The sequence below is a fragment of the Triticum aestivum genome, chromosome 5B (genome assembly GCF_018294505.1).
Source record: "Triticum aestivum cultivar Chinese Spring chromosome 5B, IWGSC CS RefSeq v2.1, whole genome shotgun sequence".
Taxonomy (NCBI): Eukaryota; Viridiplantae; Streptophyta; class Magnoliopsida; order Poales; family Poaceae; genus Triticum; species Triticum aestivum.
Window position 1 is genome coordinate 369806638 of NC_057807.1, and position 10297 is coordinate 369816934.

The window sequence follows — 10297 nt, forward strand, 5'->3', positions numbered from 1 at the left end:
ATGAGACTCTCTACATGAAAACATGGTGCTACTTTGAAGCACAACATATGAGACTCACTACATGAAGAACAAGGTGCTACTTTGTAGCACAAGTGTGGAAAAAGAGATAGTAGCATTGCCCTTTTATTTATTTATTTATTTTCTATTTTTTCTTTTTCTTTTTTTCTTTTTTTTTGGCCTTTCTTTTTTCTTTTTTATTTTTGGCCTTTCTTCTTTTTTCTTTTTGGGCAATGCTCTAATAATGATGATCATCACACTTTTATTGATTACAAAACATGAATTACAACTCGAAGCTAGAACAAGGTATGACTCTATATGAATGCCTCTGGCGGTGTACCCGGATGGTGCAATGAATCAAGAGTGACATGTATAAAAATTATGCATGGTGGCCTTGCCACAAATACGATGTCAACTACATGATCATGCTATGGCAATATGACAAAAGTAATGTATGTCATGATGATTATGAACAGAACGGTGGAAAGTTGCATGGCAATATATCTCGGAATGGCTATGGAAATGCCATAAATAGGTAGGTATGGTGGCTGTTTTGAGGAACATATAAGGAGGCTTATGTGTGATAGAGCGTATCATATCACGGGGTTTGGATGCACCGACAAAGTTTGCACCAACTCTCAAGGTGAGAACGGGCAATGCACGGTACCGAAGAGGTTAGCAATGATGGAAAGGTAAAAGTGCGTATAACCCATGGACTCAACATTAGTCATAAGAACTCATATACTTATTGCAAAAATTTAGAAGTCATCAAAAACTAAGCACTACGCGCATGCTCCTAAGGGGATAGATTAGTAGGAAAATACCATCGCTCGTCCCCGACCGCCACTCATAAGGATGCACAAGCCAGGTACACTTCATGCTTCAAATTTGTTACACAACTTCAACCATACGTGCATGCTACGGGACTTGCTAACTTCAACACAGGCATTCTTTAAATTCATAATCACCCAACTAGCATGACTTTAATATCACTACCTCCCTATCTCAAAACAGTCATCAAGTATTAAGTTGATCATAGCATCCAATTCACTTCCTATGATAGTTTTTATTATACCCAACTTGGATGCTCATCATTCTAGGACCAATTTATAACCATAGCAAATACCATGCTGTTCTAAAAGACTCTCAAAATAGTATAAGTGAAGCATGAGAGATCAACAATTTCTTCAAAATTAATCCACCACCGTGCTCTAAAACATATAAGTGAAGTACTAGAGCAAAAACTATCTAGCTCAAAAGATATAAGTGAAGCACATAGAGTATTCTAATAAATTTGAATCAAGGAGGCTTCTCCCAAAAGGTGTGTTAGAGCAAGGATGATTGTGGTAAACTAAAAAGCAAATACTAATATAATACACAACGCTCCAAGCAAAACACATATCATGTAGCAAATAAAAATATAGCTCCAAGTAAAGTTACCAATGAACGAAGACGAAAGAGGGGATGCCTTCCGGGGGCATCCCCAAGCTTAGGCTTTTGGCTATTCTTGAATATCTTGGGGTTCCTTGGGCATCCCCAAGCTTAGTCTTTTGCCACCCTTTATTTCATAGTCCATCAAATCTTTACCCAAAACTTGAAAACTTCACAGCACCAAACTCAACAGGAAATCTCATAAGCTCCATTAGTGAAAGAAAACAAAACCACCACATAAGGTACTGTAATGAACTCATTATTTATTTATATTGGTGTTAAACCTACTGTATTCCAAGTTCTCTATGGTTCATACCCTTACATACTAGCCATAGATGCATCAAAATAAGCAAACAACACACGAAAAACAGAATCTGCGAAAAACAGAATAGTCTGTAGCAATCTGTAACTAACGCAAACTTATGTAAGCTCAAAAATCCTACCAAAATAGTAAGTCCTAAAACATTTGTTTATTTAAAAGAATAAAAAAGAATCAATGCAAAATCTCGTTCCTGTGATTTATTGATTTTTTTTCTCGTGAGTGCAAAGTTTCTGTTTTTCAGCAGAATCAAATCAACTCATATCATAGGTTATCATATAGGTTATACTTGGCACAAACACTAAATAAAACATGGAAACACATCTAAACATAAAGTAGAAACAAAATTTATTGAATAACAGCAAGGAAAAATATTGGGTTGTCTCCCAACAAGCGCTTTTCTTTAAAGCCTTTTTAGCTAGGCATTGAGATTTCAATGATGCTCACATAAATGACAAGAATTGAAGCATAAAGAGAGCATCATAAAACATGTGACAAACACATCTAAGTATAACATGCTTCCTATTCATAGGCATATTATAAGCAAAAAAAAATTCATGGCAAGCAAAAACTAGCATATGCAAGGAAGAAGAAAGAGACGATAGCAATCTCAACATGACGAGAGGTAATTTAGTAAGATACAAATTTCCACAACCATATTTTCCTCTCTCATAATAATTGCATGTGGGATCATAAGAAAATTCAACAAAATAGCTATCACATAACATATTCTCAACACGATCCACATGCATGCAAAGTTGACACTCTTCCAAAACAGTGGGATTAACATTAACTAAAGTCATGACCTCTCCAAACCCACTTTTATCAAAAACTCCATAAGATCGAACATACTCCAAATATGTGGGATCTAAAGTTGACACTCTTCCAAACCCACTTTCAATATTATTGCAAACACTATTATCAATCTCATATTCATCATGGGGCTTAAATAAATTTTCAAGGTTATAAGAAGAATCACCCCAATCATGATCATTGAAACAAGTAGTAGACATAGCAAAACTAGCATCCCCAAGCTTAGGGTTTTGCATATTATTAGCAGAATTGACATCAACAGAATTTATAGGAAAATCATTGCAATCATGCTTTTTATTCAAGGAGTTATCGTGAATCTCTTCATAAATTTCGTCATCATAATTTTCAGATTCACAAATTTTTAGCAAAGCTTCATAAAGATAATCTAGTGCACAAAACTCACTAGCAATTGGTTCATCATAATTGGATCTATTAAAAAGATTAGCAAGCGGATGAGGATCCATAGATCTTAAGTTCTCTGTTTCCATATGTCTTGACTTGAGCGAAGACCTCCCCGGCAACGGCGCCAGAAATCCTTCTTGCTACGTCTTGAGCTTGCGTTGGTTTTCCTTGAAGAGGAAAGGGTGATGCAGCACAGTAGCGTAAGTATTTCCCTCAGTTTTTGAGAACAAAGGTATCAATCCAGTAGGAGGCTCCTCAACAAGTCCCACGAACCTACACAAACAAACAAAGAACTCGCAACCAACGCGGCAAAGGGGTTGTCAATCCCTTCACGGCCACTTGCGAAAGTGAGATCTGATAGAGCTAATATGATAAGATAAATATATTTTTGGTATTTCGTAATATAGATGCAGAAAATAAAGATGCAAATAAAAGTATATTGGAAGCAAATATGATAAGAGATAGACCCGGGGGCCATAGGATTCACTAGAGGCTTCTCTCAAGAGCATAAGTATTACGGTGGGTGAAAAAATTACTGTCGAGCAATTCATAGAAAAGCGAATAATTATGAGACTATCTAGGCATGATCATGTATATAGGAATCACGTCCGCAACAAGTAGACCGACTCCTGCCTGCATCTACTACTATTACTCCACACATCGACCGCTATCCAGCATGCATCTAGAGTATCAAGTTCATAAGAACAGAGTAACGCATTAAGCAAGATGACATGATGTAGAGGGATAAACTCAAGCAATATGATATAAACCCCATCTTTTTATCCTCGATGGCAACAATACAATACGTGTCTTGCAACCCTTTCTGTCACTGGTTAAGAACACCGCAAGATTGAACCCAAAGCTAAGCACTTCTCCCATGGCAACAAAGATCAATCTAGTAGGACAAACCAAACCGATAATTCGAAGAGACTTGCAAAGATAACTCAATCATATAAAAGAATTCAGAGAAGATTCAATTATTATCCATAGATAAACTTGATCATGAACCCACAATTCAACGGATCTCGACAAACACACCGCAAAAAGAGATTACATCGAATAGATCTCCACAAGAGAGGGGGAGAACATTGTATTGAGATCCAAAAGAGAGAAGAAGCCAACTAGCTAATAACTATGGACCCGAAGGTCTGTGGTAAACTACTCACAACTCATTGGAGGGGCTATAGTGTTGATGTACAAGCCCTCCATGGTGGATTCCCCCTCCGGCAGAACGCCGGCAATGGCTCCAAGATGGGATCTCGCGGATACAGAAGGTTACGGTGGTGGAAATTGTGTTTCGGTTGCTCCTCGGACGTTTTCGGGGTATGTAGGCTTATATAGGAGGAAGATGTGCATCGGGGGCCACCCGAGGGGCCCACGAGACAGGGGGTGCACCCTATAGGGGGCGCCCTACCCTCTCGTGATCGCCTCGGCTGCTTCTTGACTTGCACTCCAAGTCCTATGGATCATGTTCGTTCCAAAAATCACGCTTCCGAAGGTTTCATTCCGTTTGGACTCCGTTTGATATTCCTTTTCTTCGAAATACTGAAATAGGCAATACGGGTTGGGCCTCCGGTTAGTAGCTTAGTCCCAAAAATGATAATAATGTATAAAATAAAGGCCATAAACATCCAAAACAGGTAATATAATAGCATGGAACAATCAATAATTATATATACGTTGGAGACGTATCAGTCGTCATTGCAATTTCATATGAGGGAGAGGCATAAGCTAACATACTTTCTCTTCTTGGATCATATGCACTTATGATTGGAACTCTAGCAAGCATCCGCAACTACTAAAAATCATTAAGGTAAAACCCAACCATAGCAATAACATATCAAGTCCCCTTTATTCTCATACATCGTGACCCACTTATTTGTGTTTATGCTTCTGTCACTCAAGCAATGCGGACAATAAGTAAACCATGGACATATTGCAACACCCTACAGCGGGAATCCCTCACGCTTGCGCGGCACGGAGGGCACAATAGGACAGCACCAAAATAAAACATACAACTCATACCAATCTAGATCATGAATCAACCCAAGGACAAAGGATATCTACTCAAAACATCATAGGATGGGAACACATCATTGGATCATAATATGTGGCATAAAGCACCATGTTCAAGTAGGGATTACAGCAGGGTGCGGGAGAGTGGACCGCGTAAAAGAGATGAGGATGGTGATGATGATGGTGATTTTGATGAAGACGATCACCACGGCGATGATTCCCCTCCCGATGACACTCCGGCGCCAGCGAGAGAGAGGAGGAGAAGTTCTCCCCCTTGTGCTTCCTCCTCCATGGCCTCCCCCTGGATGGGAAGAGGTTCCCCCTCTGGTCCTTGTCCTTCATGGCAATGATGGCCCCCTCTGAGATCCTTCCCCATGGCCTCCGGTGATGATGGACCCCTCCGGCAGGGTGCCAGAGAGGGCCTAGATTGATTTCTCATGGCTACAAAGGCTTGCAGCGGCGGAACTCCCGATATAGGTAATTTTCTGGAGGTTTCTGTATTTACAGGAATTTTTGGCGTCGGTCTCACGTCAGGGGGGTCTCCGAATCGTCCACAAGATAGGAGCCCACGCCCAGGGCAGGGTGGACGCGCCCCCCACCCTCGTGGACATCTCGGGACTCTTCTGGCCCAACTCTTTTACTCCAGGGGCTTCTTTTGGTCCATAAAAAATCATCAAAAATTGGCACGTAAATTTGACTCCGTTTGGTATTCCTTTTGTGTAAAACTCAAAAAAAGGAAAAAAACTGAAACTGGCACTGGGCTCTAGGTTAATAGGTTAGTCCCAAAAATCATATAAAATAGCATATAAATTCATATAAAACATCTACAATGGATAATATAATAGCATGCATACTTCATAAATTATAGATACGTTGGAGACGTATCAGCATCCCCAAGCTTAATTCCTGCTCGTCCTCGAGTAGGTAAATGATAAAAGAAATAATTTATGAAGTGTGAATGCTAGCAGGTGCACAAGTTTGATCAATCATAATTTCAATCACCTTTTCATAATCATTATACGTCATAAAAGTAGCTCATCTCATAAAACTTTTCATGATCAAGTAACAAGCTATTCACATGTTAAAGTATAGATCATAAACTTTCTTGAAAACTAACAAATAGTGCTCTTAGTCATCAAACAATTGCGATTCATCTTATTTTCAGGAAGGGTCTATGTAAGAACTTTGATTTAGCAAATCCCACATACTCAACTATCATATAGCCTTTCACAATTGCTAACACTCATGTGATATTTATGGGTTCAAAGTTTTAATCGGACACAGAGAAAGATAGGGGCTTATAGTCTTGCCTCCCAACCTTTTACCTCAAGGGTAATGTCAACAATAATACTTTATGAAAACCTACATCCAAGTGGATATATATATATCCGGATCGCTCCAACACAAAGTGCTTGCCAAAGTTAAAAGTGTAAAAAGTAAAGGTGATGATCACCGTGACTCTTGTATAAGGGTAGAAGATAAAAGTAAAAGGGAGGCCCTTCACAGAGGGAAGCAGAGGTTGTCATGCGATTTTAAGGTTGGATGCACAAAATCTTAATGAAAAAGAACGTCACTTTATATTGCCTCTTGTGATAGAGACCTTTATTATGATGTATGTCGCTTTTATTTCTTCCCTATCACAAGTTCGTATAAAGCTTATTTTCTTTGCACTAACAGATCATACATATTTAGAGAGCAATTTTTATTGCATGCACCGATAACTACTTACTTGAAGGATCTTACTCAATGCATAGGTAGGTATGGTGGACTCTCATGGCAAAACTAGTTTAAGGGATGTTTGGAAGCACAAGTACTATTTCTACTTGGTGCAAAGAATTTGGCTAGCATGAGAGGGAAAGGCAAGCTCAACATGTTGGATGATCCAAGACAATATAACGTTTCGGATATAGGAAAACATATCCCATTAAGTTGTCTTCCTTGTCCAACATCAACCTTTTAGCGTGTCATATTTTAATGAGTGCTCACAATTACAAAAGATGTCCAAGATAGTATATTTATATGTGAAATCTCTCTTCCTTCAATATTATTTCATGAATTGTTCAAGTGACCACTTCTGCATTTGCTAATTTCCAATAAGTTTACTACCTATACTTATTCTGTGTGAAGTCATTACTCCCCATGGTATAAACATATGAAACATATATAAATTCAGGCGGCGGTGGCAGAGCGGGTGATGATCCGACGATGGGGTGGCGGCCACAACCACCACCTCACGCCTTCGGGCCGTGCTGGCGGAGCGGGTGATGCCCATGGTGGCCGGCAGTATGGTGGCGGCCACCTCCCGCCTTCGAGCCACGGCGGCGGAGCAGGCGATGGCCCTGGCTTTCGATGGTGGTGTGGTGGCAACGTTGGCCGGCAACAACTATCGACAGGCAGCGGCGGCGGAGCGTGTGGTTGGTGTTCCGCGCACACCCAACAGGGATGCCCCGCGCACTACATTATGCCGGGGACTACACCATCTCCGCGGTGTAGCCTCCCAACTGGAGCTGTTGTCTGATGACGGCGGAGTGGCTAAGCGACCATGACGGACCGGTGCCATTGGCGATTGTAGAAGCAGACGAGATAAGTTACAGGGAGGGAGGGGAAAATGCGACACATGACTCGCCGGCCATGAGGGTTTATATAGCAGGCCGGTAAGCATTAGGATTTTGGGGGATTTCACCGAGTCGGGCGGGAAGTTTGCGCGGGAACCTACGAGGTTGCGCGGGAATGGGCTCACCGACGATTCATTGCCGCCACCATGTGGCCAAAAGAGCCCCCCCCCCCGCGCACCTTGCGCAAGCTTGAGCTGTAAGCCTACTTTAGCAGCGGCGTGACAAGACGTGCGAGAGGAGGACGGAGGCCACGTACACATACGGTTAATAAAAAAACGTTTGCGATTTAATTACCTACTATACCCCCGTCCTGGTTTATAAGTAGGATTTAACAAATAAAATACGAATGTGTGTCGCCAAACATTATATAGTTGGAATCGTATTTGAACATAGTTTCCAATTATATAATTTTTATAACATGCATTAACATTTTGTTGGTTAAATTTGAGGGAAAAGTATGGCACAGAATATAAAGGGGACTATAGACCAAGATAGAGGTAGTAGCACATGGCCGCTCTCTACGGAGTGATGCAAGTGTTGTCCGTCTTGTAGGCGACCATTTCCTGCATGTTCAACTTCTCTGTGCATGTGGTTGCTTGCGGTTGAGGTGGCCGCGGTGCGCTCTGCTCATGTCCCGCCGCGCTGCTCTCGCGTCCCTCTGGGTGCTATGATGTCATCCCTCCACGCGCGCTGCCAGTGTTTGGGGCCAGCGCATGATCACGCACGTTCGTATGCATGCGGTTGCACCGGGCGCAGCGCGACAATGCAGTTCCCTTTCTTAAAAAACTGCCATGCCGACGCGCCGAGAATCCAGCCCGACCGACCCCATTTATTCCTACGGCCATTTACCTTCATCTCTCGCATCACACGACACAATAAGCACACCCACGACGACACATAAAGAGAGGACATCTAGCAGTTCCAGTGGCGATCCCCGTGGCTCCAATGGCGCTCCCAGCGGCCGCCGACGATAACGGCGGGCAGTTCACCACACATCACGAAGTGGACACCCACTTGAGGGGGAAGGCCCTCTCGGTGGTGTACCCGAATGATCTGGTGTCATTGGAGAGCTCCATCCAAACTATGGAGCAGTTTCTTGCCGATGACAAGTACCAAGTGGTCGGCTTCGACCTCGAGTACACCATCGGTCGCGCCGGGCATGATTAAAAGGTTGTCGTCGCCTATTTGTGTGTGCAACATGACGTCCACCTATCCACAAGGCCTCGCGAGCGTTTCTCCAGGTTTATCAACAGCTCCGACTACAATTTCGCTTCGCTGGACACCACCAACGATCTAAAAGCACGCAAGGTTTCGGGCTTGAAATGCCGGAATCTTTTCAACATCCAGGACCATTGCAAGGTCTGGGGTAGCGACAACAACAAACAAAACTCCCTGGTTGACCTCACCTCGGCCATCATTGACCCCTACTACATGAAGATGAAGGATGAGAGCAAGAAGGACAAGAAGGGCAAGAAAGCCTGGCACAGTGTTTGGCATGAGAGACTGGATGAACAACACGTCAAGTACGTGGCCAAGGACACATACACAAGCTACAAGACGTAAAGGCGGATCGTTGACATGAGGAAGTGTCTTCTTCATGCCCCAGACGAGGGATCGAGCCACAGAGCAGTGGCGGGAGCATCACAAGAAGTAGATGACTAGACGATCGTTTCTCCTACTTTTTTTGAAATAGAACTTCTCCTACTTTAGAATCCATGCAATTGTTTATTGAGGTGTGTGCGAATGATTTGTATAGTCACTTATGTAATTGGATGTTTATTTCAGCTATATATACACACACACGCTATTCTTCTGTAGACAGAGCAAATCACACGGCTTATTAGTGGCAATCATCTGTGTTATTATTGGTCTTCACACACATTTCTGATCACGAACCTGTTTGCCATGTATCACACACATCTTGTTCAGTTGAACCGTTTCCATTGTGTTACACAATAAAGTCTGCAAAGAGGGATCTACAGCAGCAAGGACCAGCTTCCCTACCAATAGCTCATCTAATAGAACTCCCAAGTTAATTGTGCTAAGGCTGGAGTAGTCATGAGATGGGTGACCGGATGGAAAGTGTACTTGATATTAACTAGTTGGATGGGCAACTGCAAAGATTTATTACCAACCTTTGAGTGACCCATCCATCTAATTAATATCGAGGTCTTTGTTTTGTAATTTTTGACATTTTTTTGAACACATGTTGATTGGCTTGAAGAAGGTCTATCTCATTACTTTTTGATAATTTTTGTTTTTTGAACACACAAATTAACCTCTATGTACTTGTTCTCAAATTAACCTCTAGGTCTGTTTGTTACATATCACACACACATCTTGTTAAGTTGAACCGTTGATGTTCTCTTCCCTAATCCAAACAGTTCATTCGAGTGAACCGTATGTCGTATATCGCACACAACTTCATCTGGCTGCCCGTTTCTGTTGTTCTGCCTCATCACAAACAATTCATCCGAGTGAATCATATGCTCTACATCACACACGCCTTCATTTGGCAGTCCGTTTCTTTTGTTCACCCTCATCGTAAACAGTTAAACTGTATGCCCTGAATCGCACAGGCAACAAAAATCTGAACCATGTTTGATGCATCCGTCATCGCAAACATTTTGCACCCTTTTTGACAGTTCTTTTACACCACCGTCTGTGATTAATGTATCACACATAGTTTCGTGAAAGGGTCTCT